Raw genomic sequence first — 12,942 nt, 5'->3', positions numbered from 1 at the left:
GGCGACGCGCCCTTCCCCGGGCAGCCGCGCTGCCAGCCCGGCTCTACCCCGCTTCTTCCCGGCGCCCACCGACCCGCCCGGCCCGGAGCCCGGCTCCGCAAGGCCTCCGCCCGCCCCGCCGCCCTGCCCGGGAGGAGCGGGCGGGGCCGCGCAGGCGCGCCCGGGCTGGAGGAGCTGCGGACCGGGTCGGGGCCTCCGCGCTGCCCCGGGGCCGGTGCTGCGGAGGGCGGGGTGGCCGCGGGTCTGGGCGGCCCTTCGTGCTTCACCCGCGGGCCCGGGCCGGCAGCGGTGGGACGTGTTAAACGGGGCGGAGCGGAGGGGCGGCTGGGGGAGCCCCGAAGCCTCAGGAGGGCCCCGGGGAGGTGGTGTCGGGCGAGCTGCCATAACCGTGCTCGGTGACAGCTCGGTGCCTTCGGGTCTCGGGGAAACCTCGTACGAAGCCTTTGCTTAGAGGTGGGTTGGAGCCACCACGGGCTGGGCTTCATGGAATCGTAGAACCATTTTGGTTGGAAGAGACTCTCAAGATCATCGAGTCCAACCATAACCTAGCTCTGGCACTGAACCATGTCCCTGAGAACCTGGTCTATACACCTTTTAGACCCTTCCAGCGCTCCTGTTGGTCTGTCACCCAGATGTCAGGAATTTGGTGTAATTCAGCCCTCCTTCGGGAGAGAGAGAATCCCCCGAATACGCATGCTGTTAGTGGGTGTCTGAAGAGTTTCTGTTGCCAAAGCACCGGGTGAGGACTGTGGATAAAGGGCAGCATGAACACAGCTACTGCGCTTGCCTCTTCATGCTGCAAAGAGCAGGAGTCCAGTGGAATTAAAGGACAAAAAAATTCAAGTATACCGATTCACAAGAGCACAGCGTAGTCATGATAAACTTTGTGGCATGGTTAATTTCTTAATAGTGTGCTGGGTTGCTTGATTTTTAAAGCAATTAATTAGGCAATGTCGTTCACAAAGCTTGCTGGGACAGTGGGATTAATTAAGGACGTGCTGATGGTTACACAGATTTTGGTTTTATAGCTTCTCCCAGGGCTTTGGTTCATCAATATTACACAGTTCATAATCACTTATTTTCTGTGGGATCCCATGTAAAGATCTAAAATCACTCTGAAGACATTTTAAAATTATTCTTCCCAGCCCTTTTGTGCTATATGTGCACGTCACTCACCTGATTTTACAGGAGAGGTGGAGGCGTCCAGACCTGCAGCACTTTTGGGCAGGTCAAGAGGAAGGACCAGGGGCAGGTCTGAGTAGTTCGTGGTGATTCCTCAGAGTTTCAAGTACGAGAACACCTTCGCCTTCAGGTTTATCCTGCTAACGTTATTCATGAGAAGCTTCAAACACAGCACTGCTGGTGCTGCTCTCTTCAGATCTTGGTTCCCTGAAGATGTCTCATCCAAATATGGTCCCAAGCCAAAACTGTGGGACTCAGATCTTCACAAATGTGATTAACTTCACTAGTGTGAGTCGTCCCATTGGGATTCTTCGCTGTAGCACAGATAAATGTGTGTAATTGCAGAATCGAGGCCTTAGGCTGTGAGAAGTGAAGAAATCACAGCTTGCGGTGGTATATCCATTGTATCTTTGTGGGAGGTTTTGTATTAATAGTCAATTAATTAAATGTGTCAAACAAATAAAGCTTTAAATATTTAGAGATTAGGAGGTCCCTAATAAAAAATTTACAGGAAGAAAAAAAGGAAGATTCCCTGATCACTACAGCGGCATTCAGTTATTCAAAATAAAATAGGCAGGGTAATATAGACAGATAGCAAAGTACTTCGTGTTTAGCCTGTCAGAAGTCCATGAGAATAGCTGTTGATGTAGGTCACAATGCTGAGGAGAGGAACAGCCTCGTCATCTGCCCAGACTCCCCTGCCTTCTATTTTATTTGAGCACTTTACTGTTTGCAGAAGCTGTCCCAGGCAAATGCTATGACTTATTTGTTTAAAGATGTTTTTTTGGAAGAGGAAAGATGTAATGAACAGCCAATCTGCTGTTGCATGTGAGTTGACGAGGCACCGTTCTCCACCTCCGCTCCTTTCGATGGATGAAAGACCGAGAGGCTGGTTGGGCTGTGAGTGGGAAACCAGTGACCAGAGGCTCCAGATGGGTTTGTTTGTGAGCAGCTCCAGCACTCTGGTTGATGTTATTTAAGTTACTAGATAAAAGAATTATCTGGCCTTCCCTCCCTGCTTTCGTCAATTTTTCTAACAAAGAAGTTCAACAGAATACAAAATGCATCTGTCGGCTGCAGCATTGGGGTGTTCTTACAGATCCATTGTGGGGCACCTGTTGTCATTAGAAGGTGTGAACTCAGACCTTGCGCTAGTCGCTGATGTAAACCCTTGCGTGGATCCGGCCCTTGGGCCATACAAACACCATATAGCCAGTGGTGAGTGATTTAGGAGGCATTGTTTCTATTTCACGAAAGGTTTTGGGGTGAAATCAGTCCAAAACTAGGAGAACAAAGAAGAATTCTGCATTGTTGTACATGCGTGGACAGTTTTGTTGAACATGAAATCTGGAAATCTCTTCGTATTGAAAGAATGGTGTAAGAGGTAACGGAAAAAGGAGCTAAATCTAAAAAAAAAATAAAAAAGGAACTAAGAGAATGCATTGAAACCCCTTGTGCTGTTCTGCTGTTGCTGTGCATTCCAAGGATAGAAGGTGTCATTTTGGAAAACAATATACCTTGGATCATGTGTGTGTGTGTGCATAGGAGACTGGAGGGCTTTTTGAATTGGTTATTATAGAAACATTAAATAATTAGGTAGTAACATTGAAAATAAATGGGGTTTAGAGTTTGGGGCTTTTTTTTGTGCTTAGCATTGTTATTGCACCTTGAGTTTGTCTCATACCGCAGCTGCCATGAGCAGAGAACAAAAAATGCGCAGAACTTTTTAGACTCTGATAATGACTGTAATTAGCATCACAGGCTGTGGAAATTGCAATATTCCCTAAAGGTTTCTTGTCATTCTCCCATGTTTCTGCACTGAAAACAAAGATTTTTAAGACAGAGTATCTTCTGTATTTGGTACTGTCCCACTAATGGTAATGTTCCAGCCCCCGTGACTGGGTGAATCCATTCTTAATGCTTGTGTCAGAGTCGCATTTCTGAGCTGGTCTGTGTGAAAGCTGGATCCTGCCAAAAAGTAACCGTGCTACTCTTAAACAGTGTCTGTTGTTCAGCATCCAAAATGAAGCCTTTTTCTTTATGATGTGGTCAAAGCACGCAGCGTGGGATTTTCTGAGCTAGTGAAAACGTTAGTAAGAGAAAGTGCGTTTTGAAAATCCCGGTATGTGAATGTTTTAATGAGGAAATCAGCGATGCCATAAAATATATTTATTTTTGCCTTTAAAAATGTGCCAGGGCCGGGTCGCACTATGGTATAAAGGCAGTACTATGGTATGATGGTGTCGACTGATTTATTAGAGACCTTGGTGCAGAGGCCATTCACAGCGAAGGCGGGGTGACTCCTCCTGCCCAAGCCTCCACCTGTAGCGCGGGGTCATCAGCCCTCAACCCTCAGAACTGAAAAGATCCTGTGTTCCTTTCCTTGTTTTTCATTTCAGGTCACTAACTGCCGTGTCTGATTCATTTCGAAGCTGAATAATTTTTGACAGCTGCCAATTTGGCACACATACCACGGGCTGGGCTGGGGAGCTGCGGAGCTGGGAAAGGACGGCAGCCCGGGCAGCGGCTCCACCTGCACGGCAGCACCTCCGCACCCCATGGGGACCAAATTCCTATTTACTGGGGAATAGGTTGGTCAAAGTGAGGGCATCCCAAGCACCTGAGACCCACGTTTGATTTTATCCTAAATAAACCCTTGCTTACAAATCAGTGGAGGTGTCCATGCTGTTTTCGAAGCTACGAGTTGAACTTTGAACTGCTTGATTTCCATATCATATTATCAGTAACACTGTTGCTTATCATCACAACTCATTCATTATTTGTGTCTCTGTTCATTTTCAAGTTTATTTGGGTGTGAAGAGAAGATTATGGGTTCAGGGTTTTGCCCAGAATTCTGCCACATAAATACAATGTCCAGTAAATGTAAATATTGTTATTTTTACTACTTCATGTTATTGCTATTGTGATGGAAATTGAAGGATTTAGTTCTGAAATACGGTACTTCAAACAGACTGAGAGGCAACTTGTCTTCAGTGCCTGACCCAAACCGGGAAGAAGGCAGAAATGCCATCTCTTTTGAATTAATTATGAACCACACAGCTCTTGCTATTATCTGTTTACACATTGTTGGCCTTGTGATGTGCTGGTGAGAGATTTCCTTTCACTGTCTGGTCCAAATGTACGTTAAGTCCAATTTCATTAAAAAGACGGCTTGCTGTCCTTGTTGAAAGGGTCATTGTGTCAGTTATTACAGTGTTTTCTTTGTGCTCGCTTTCCCTAAATTCCAGTAACTATTTTGTAGAACAGTTTGCAAGTGAACTTTTGATGCCCGTCAAAGCTGCTTCATTGACTTTATTGGCTCAAGAGCCTGAAGCTCTTTATCCACAGACATATTTTAAAAGGACATTAAAAAGTTTCAGCCAAAGCTTATAGAATTTGGTACTTACGGTTAAGTATCATAGACCCAATGCTGTTCCCATGGAGACCTAAAAGAATTTTTCCATTGAATTGGGAGCAAAACATACCCTCTATTAAGTGGGGAAACGAGCAGACTGGAGAACTCAGTTTGTTGTTCCCAGTTCTGTTTGCATGCTTGCTCTTCTGTATACAGAAATAAAGAAGGAGGAATTCTGGCTATTTGTGTTGCGATCCATCTTTTTTGAGTTTGCTGTGTTTGCAGATAAGGCAGGGAGTGTGGTTACGGTGCGATAACCCACGAGGCAAAGGTGGAGCCCTCCTGGTTTCACTCATTGCTGGTGTTTTTTCCTGGAAACTGGGATGTGACCCTCACATCTCCTGCCGGAGAGAGCTCTGGGTGGCTCATCACTGTGATCCAGTGGCTCCTCAGGGCACTCTCTAATGTCAATTTGTTAGAACACTCTAAATCGTAGCAGTGAAAGTCCAACAGTTCTCTAGTATCCTCACGCTTAGAAAGAGTTGTTCCATTCTGGAAGTTTGGGATGTTGCTCAAGGGGTGTTGGAAAGCCCCTGGTGGCCCCAGCTCCAGCCACGGCTACAAGCGGGGGCCGGATCCTGCAGCTCTTGTGTACGAAGATTCTTAGTAATTTACAGAAAAAAAAAAATAAACAAAACCAAAGAGAGGCCTCAAATTGCACGGTGTGGTGCTGAAAATTGTTTTTGGTTGAAGCTGTGTCATGAAATCCTTGGCTACTGAAGTCAGCAGATTTATGACTGATTTAAATTGAGTGAGGATTTTGTCTGTAATGAAGTCCTTTCATTTTGGCTCACTGAGATTTCTCTTGTTCTTTGTTAGTGCCTTATGACACATTCACTCCATCCTTGCCTTAAACAAAGAGAAATTATACTATCATGGTCTTCCTTTAAATATTTTCTGTTTGAGGACTTACTGAAAAGACTCCAGAGGCAAATTCTTGGTTTAGAAGTTGCTATTTATGTCTAGACACATCTGAATGTCATTATACTTTGAATGTTCTGGATTGCTTGCCATTTTCTTTGTAAAGATGTATGAGTCTAGAGAGAGGGTGCATTATTTTAAATTAACTTGAAATAAGCTTTAACCAACCCAGGGTTGTACTTGTTACAACTGGCTCCCTTGATAAAAATACATAACAAACAACAGCAGAAGTAGAATTCTTATTTATTGGTGTTTTAAAGTAGCATGGAAACAAGTTCTCCATCTATGACATTGGATTCTGTTGCCATATTAGTATTTGAATTGTTATGGTGTCTCAGCTGTGTGGTCGTGGCCAGGGGCCTACATTCCATTGGCTTGACACAAACAAAACCAGCGCGTTGTCTTTATTCTAAGGGGCTTTCAGCACAAGCATAAGGCAGGTGATGACAGGGAACATGGTCAGGCACAGAAGGAAAGAAAATACCAAAATGATAATTACTGCTAAGAAAGCTAGCAGTCTCACTATTGCTTATGAACTATCTAACATTGTAATAAATAAATAAGTTGGGCAATTTGTACATTTAATACAAAAATATAATTACGGAGTTATGCACACCTCTAGCAAGAACCCAAATTGTACTCAGTTTCTGCATTTCAGCTCCAAACCCGTGTTACACAGTACGCTATGCACAGGCCAGGTGATCTCCACCTTGATTTTCCTGCAGTTCTGTATTTCTAAAAGGATTCTTCCAAGTATTCTGAAGTACTGCAAGTTAAATTGCCGCTTGTTTTTCTTCTTTCCCAGAAACTATATTTGCTTACCAAGCAGGTAAGAGTTATGGAGGGTCAACCCGAAGAGCAGCCGAGCTCCCCCATGAGCTCTTGAGCTCTGCTGATGCACATCCACCCCAAGAAGGATGGACCTGCAACTCTCACCCTACTGTTCTGTGGGTATTAATGTCACCACATTCTCCTATGCGTTACATTAACAAATACGGAATTTTCCAGTATTTTTATTTTATGAGAAAAAGATCCTCTGGATCAGTCATGAGACTTCTTGTTTGTGAATTCGGTACGGGCAGGGCAGGACTCCCGGCAATGTAAGCTGGTGAAACACTGGGCACGTTCAGGTCCAAATCTTCTAATTTGCCCTGGATCGCAAGGGTGGGACTGCAGGGATGTTGAGTGTGGGGTGTACACCAGCTCAATGTGGCCTCACTATGAGCGCTCACCTTGAATGGAAACTTCAGGCAACATCTTCAGGGACATTTCATCTCTAAACCTGGCAAAATAGAGGTTAGGTGTATGCAGGAGAAGGGCGGCACTCGTTGGTTTTACATCACTTTAAAGAATACAAAACATCATTAAATCTCCATATATCAGTTTATCTAACTTAATTGTCTTACTGCTGGCTGCATGCTCGTTTACATTCTTTTTTAAAGGATGAAAAAAATACTTCAAATGAATGATCAAAAGAATATTTTCCTCTTTTCACTGCCAGAGTACGGAGTCTATGAAACATTTATTCAGGAAATGAAATATTAGGGCCTGACAGATATCTCGAGTGTCACCGAGTAAGCAGGTTATCTGGAGATTTTCTAGTGCAAACAATCCAGTGCTTTGATGAATACATGAGTAAGACCATTATACTAGTTTGCAACCCAGATTAGATTGATGTTGAAGTTACAGTCATTTCAGCAATTATAATATAGTCTGAAATTAGTGGTCTATTACAATGAGAAACATCTTTCTTCATTGGTGTGTTTCTTATGCAAAGAATAACAGAGTGTTTTGGTTTACAGTGTAAATAACAATATTTTTGTTGAGCAGGGAGCTGGATGTAATGGAAAGAGGTTGGTACCCTGTAGCTTGGGTGGTAGGGAATTTTGCAAGAGTATCAGTGAAATGTTGCAGCCCTGCATGGTCATAGCTTTATGTTTGGCATTGGTTTTGCATATGACATTTCTCTGGGATTTTCACACTTCATTTTTGCTCAATGTTGTCATTAAAACCATGCAGACCCTCTGTTACCTTAAGTGGTTTGGAGCTCTGAGACCTTAAATTGTAATTATGTTGCTTGAAATGTCAGGTTCTTCCACAGCGTATCACTTGTGGTGATGGGAACCTAAGCAGCTTAGGTGGTAGAAACCTAAGTAGCTTAATAGCTTCACGATGGCACATCAGGGATGGGGAATCTCCCTGCCCAGAGCATCCGCCGGGGAGATGTGAGTCAGGGTGACAGCTCCAGCAAAGAGGCAGGCGGCGAAGTGAGGGAGCGCGAGATGCTCCCGGGAGGTGAGCTGATGATTTGCTATTTATAGATGTAGGAAGAGGCTCTGAGACAGGAGCTGCGGGCAGGGCCGCTCCTCGCTTCTCTGTGAAAACGATTCCTCTTCAGAGCTGCCAGCGAAACACAATTCGTCGCTGGCAGAGCCTGAGAGTGCCCTGATTGTATGAACACGTGGACATGCCACAGAAGCAGCTTTTGCTGAGAGCCTGAAATGCAGCACATTTTAGCAATACAGACACTGCTGAGTTTTATCTTTCTGTTCCTTGGTGACTGCAGGGATTTTTTTACAGTGAAGGACTGAAATGATGCCCTGTATCCTTTACGGCAAGAACAGTTTCCTCTCATTCTTTTAGGGCATAATTCAGGAATTAATTTGGTCCAGTTTATTTACTGGAAGATTCTCTCTCTTGTCAACCATCTTTGAAAACTAGTTATAGGTCTTACATATGGTAACCTTCTCTTCATAAGAGACATTAATGATTACAGAATCTGGTTGCATCTATCTCATCACCATCGGCTTGAATTAAAAACAAAGAGGTGGTGTTTGTTTCAATTATTTGGCAAAAGGGTGTCATGTTTTAGCTATCTCCTAAAACAAAAGGGGGACTCCAGAGCTCGGAGTGCTGGTTAGAAATCTCACAATCATTCCTCGAAGACCTTTGTGCGATGAAGCCACAGGCTGTTGCTGAAAGATGTATGATAAACCTGCCCACTGCCTCTGGATGGAAACCATAATACAGGGCTCAACAGTGACATTAACAGTTGAAAATGTCCCATATGTACATCCCAGAAGCTGTCTGTGGTGGTCAGTGGTGGGACGATGCTGCTGGGAAGCTGGTGGCTCTTCCAGGGGCTCATCCCCTGCAGTTTGGCTGCAGCTGAGCCAAATTAGAGGACGGTGCCATTGCCTCTGCTTCCCGCTGTTAGTGCCATTTTGGTTGGGATCAACACCTTCCAGGACTGTTCCTGTCCTAGACAGGGCTTAAGGGTTAGTTCAGGCCATTTTCAATAGGGGATTTGGACGTGCTGCTCCGCTCTGCAGAGGGGAAGGCTTTAAAATAAAGAGTGATGGCCCAAGTGCCAGGGAAGGATCCAGCATGTTCAGTTCAGCTGGGGAGATGGACCCTTTAGAAGAATCTACAAACCAACAGACATTATAATCCTACAAGTAGGCTGTGAGTTTTGTCATAAACCATTTTCTCAATAAGATATTTTCTGCCTTATGCTACAAGAAAAAAACCCATTTCTCTCCCTAAGTGACTGAACATAGCTCTGCTACTGCTCTGGCTTAGACCCTTGTGTCCATCCAAGTCAAGGATCAATGTCACGCTTGTTTCATTGATGCTGAATTGAGTGCTCAGGGTTCAGCTCTGCTTTTAAATCCCGATGAGCTCAATGAGCGCGGAAGGAGCTCATCACCTCGGCAGATCAGGCAGACACTGAAGCCAGCGAAGCCTCGCTCAAGCCCACGTCACACACTTGAAAAGGTCAGTCACATATTTACAAAAGCCTGACAGAATTGAATTGCACCCTGATTGAGATTACACTGGAAGCAAGACATGTGATTGTGCTGGTGTTTACATTATTCCCCAAGAAGGTAAAATTCAGGCGTTTCTTTTTGCACGGCACAGAGCTGGCAGCCTGATTTGTATTCAACTGCTGCATATTGAGGCCGGTCATAGGTCTTGTAAATGGTAGATAGGAGGAATTGCTACAGCAGATAAATATTTCTTCTGGTTTAGGACAGATTTTAACCATAGCCCTTCGACTCCTGATAACCGAAGCAAGAGTTATGTGTCTCGCATTCTCTGCCATACACTCCTGGTTATTTATTTTGCGATGTGCAGGAAGGAAGGAGATGGGTGCAATCTCCATTCTTGTTACCAGGAATTGTGCACCTAATTCTCTGTGCATTGTACTGAAAATGAACTAGTGAGATGTGTTCTGCATCAGCAAAAAGGCTCTCTTATTCAGTTGGAATGAGAACATGCATGCTATAACTTCGGAGTAAAGAAAATTGCTGTAAATGATTTCTTTAAACAGAATCTGTTGGATTTTTCCTTAAATTTTTGCTGAGAGTGAAGATTCTGCAGGGTTTTTTTCCTCCTTTTTCCTACCGAATTGCTAACCTTTCAGTTGCATGCGTTTCTGCTGCTTCTAGCACTTTTCATTCTGATGTCAGTTTTTCATCTCTTCACCAGCTTATGGCTAAAACAGTCCTGGTAACAGGAATTTCACTTACTCTCCAGAATAAATTTTTCCATTTGTTCCCACTCTGTTCCCAGGGGAAAGGGCTTCCTCATGTCTCACCTTGATGGATCCATCCTCCCAGTTCCTCTACTTCGGGCAAATGTCGTCTCCATGGGTGTCAACATCAGGTGACAGCACCTTTCTGAGATGTATTAGGACTGAAATTTTCCTGGCTGGCTACTCAATTAATAAAAATGCATCGGCATATGCGTGCATAATTATGGTAATATGTATAATTCTGTGACGTATTCTGTCTGAAAACTTTGCAGAAGGCTTCACAGCGGTGCCATGAAGCACCGAGTACAGCACAGAGACTCAAAACAAGTGCCGGGAATGGAGCGGATTCTTCATTCTCTTACTCAACAAGTCACTAAAATAACCAGGAAAACACATTGAAATTGTGATCTCCTCACCCTCTGTTCTGTGTGTTAGCCACTCCTAGATCCTAGGGTTTTTTCTGCAGCAAAAGGTATAATACAAAATCACAACTCAGGGTTTTTTACTGAAGAAGAATAATTTGTATGCTGTCTGATTTTATAAAAGCCTTGACCTCCTGCTTCTTATGGTACCTTGAGCTTTGAAAATCATTTTTATCTCTGAATCTAAAGGATTCAGAATCTAATAGACATTAATTAGTGAAAAAAATCACTGAAATTAGAGAAAGAGTGGCTACTTCTCTGCTCCATCCAAGTAAGAGCTGGACACCATTCTGTACAATCTTGTTTCCTACCAGTGTCACATCCCATCAGAAGTCAAGGTGAAGCGTATAAAGCGAAGGTGAAACCGTTGCAGTTTTGTGAAGACAGGTGTTAGGGTACGGCATGAACACATTCACACCAACAGCCATATTCCAGAGAGAGCACCAACATATTGAGCACAAGATGAGGTGCTGGGGAATGGCAGAGGATTGCTCTGCAGCCAGAGATGGAGCTCCCTGTGCTGGCGTCTCGCTCGTCACAGATCAGCTCTAGCAGAAAACTGCCTCGCTACAACTGATGTCTAAATTTAAATCAATACAAGTAATATCAATTTTTCCTGGTTTGCTTGGGAACACATTTGACTAACCCATAATAAGCTACTTGATATGGAAATAAGCGTGTGCGCAGTCCTTGCTCCAGTCAGACTGTATTGGTTTATGGATTCGTGTGAAGTTCTGCAGCAATACAACTTTTTCTGCAGCAAAGCCCTTGGAGAATCATCAGCCTCCTGTGTCGTCAAGGTGTGGAAGTATAAAGTGAAGGTTTAGAACGATTCCACTGTGTCAAACTTCTGAATTCTGCCTGAATTCATGAAGCTGTTGTATTATTTAATGCCTCACCATATAAAGACTCAGATGTTTGTTTCAAACTTTATGTTCCCCGCTCCAGGCCTGAGCTTAAAGAGTTGTGAGAGGAGCAACCTAGTGTCATTTATTGTAATAATTTGCTGGAAGGAGGCGAAGATGCTGATCTGGGTGAAAAGCAGAGGAAATCTGGTCTCTGCAAGTGATTGCTGGTGCTGGAAAACCCCCAGCAGAAAGGAGTAAAGGCAAATGCGTGTTTAAGTGCTGTGAAGAGAAGACGCAGCTGGTGATGGGAGGAGTGGTTCAAACACGTTGTGGGCAGGAATCGTAAAACATCCTGTGACCAGGGAGCCCAGAAGACGTATGACAAAATTAAAGTAGAAGCTGAGTGGTGACGTGGATTCTGAAGGGCATGGAATTGCCTGGAGATATTTAACATATCATCTAAATCTGTGTGTACGCTCAGTCTGTGTGTGAGTAAATGCCTTGCGAGCCTTTTAGCCGTTCCTCTGAGAGCCCTGTGCACAGCACACTGGTTCAGGCATTATTCCTCAAGGGTTAAACTATAAAGTGAAGTACCCTCAAGTGTGGAGCTCAAGTGAGGATGGGTTTTGAGTATCCAACAGTCTTCTAGCAGCTGGAATGCAGAGTTTCATTCCTGAGCTGTAACACCAGAGCCCACACACAGAAGTCGTGGTTGGTGTCTGCAGAGACCCATTCAGCTCCTTGGTTTTATTTAGGTCGGAAACCCTCCAGTATGAATTGGAGGGGTTTCAAGGGTACTAACCTGCAAAAAAAAGAAAAGTGGTCTTTAAATACTAAATAGAAAAGGCACTTAGAGTGTCACCACTGCGAGGATTTTCCACTTGCTGGGAGCAGCATCTGAGCACTCACAGAGTGTAGAGGTGCTCGAGGAAAGAACCGTGATGTGATGGGCGGTTCTCGTGTTTCTTCCTGCACATAAGCATACACGAACAAAACACTGACGTCAGTTCAGACCTTCTAAATTCTGCCAAAATCCCTTTGCCTGCGGTTTTGCACTGGCCAGGCATTGCTGGTAATAGGTACAGGGACCAGAGCAGATACAAGAAGTAACTGTGTGAAGCCAGGAGGAAAACGTCCCAAGAGCAGATGCCTCTTTTACCTGTTTCCAGCTGATGAACATCATGTAACACTTTGCGAGGGTCAGCAGGGAGCTGTTGCAATGCACATCTCCTTGTGTGCTCAGCAAGAGCTTATCAGGAGATGCCCCATGAGTGAGGTGTCAGACAACACGTAGATCTTCTGTGGGACATCTTCGCGGGATGCAGGAACCAGGACATGGACCTGTCCCCATCCATCAGGAGCCTTCCCACAGCCTCAGAACTTGCCCTGTCTAGCATGACAAAGGCAGGTGACTGCAGCTCCACAATTTTCAGGTGGTTTTGTGATTGACTTCTTGCCTCCGCGTGATGAAGGACAAGCTGCCTTCTTCTTCTCCCTGGGATTAGTCCCAGACAGGGTTTTTTTTTGGTGCATATTATGAAGGCATTTTATCAGTAGCATTTGGACTCCCATGAAACAGCAAAGTGACCTTGAGTAAATGGGAAATCTCCTGCAGGC

General features: G+C 44.4%; 1 long non-coding RNA gene across 1 annotated transcript; it reads left to right on the top strand.

Annotated features, from left to right (window-relative positions):
* The first annotated feature begins 165 nt into the window (after positions 1 to 165).
* LOC139829111 (uncharacterized) lies at positions 166 to 4,376 on the top strand. The gene is made up of 2 exons (XR_011741386.1): positions 166 to 453; positions 1,919 to 4,376. It is a non-coding gene; the product is annotated as an uncharacterized lncRNA (long non-coding RNA).
* The last annotated feature ends 8,566 nt before the right edge of the window (positions 4,377 to 12,942 follow it).

This window comes from Patagioenas fasciata, chromosome 14, assembly GCF_037038585.1.
Source record: "Patagioenas fasciata isolate bPatFas1 chromosome 14, bPatFas1.hap1, whole genome shotgun sequence".
Taxonomy (NCBI): Eukaryota; Metazoa; Chordata; class Aves; order Columbiformes; family Columbidae; genus Patagioenas; species Patagioenas fasciata.
The sequence above is the reverse complement of the archived record's forward strand: the minus strand, read 5'-3'. Positions and strand labels throughout refer to the sequence as shown.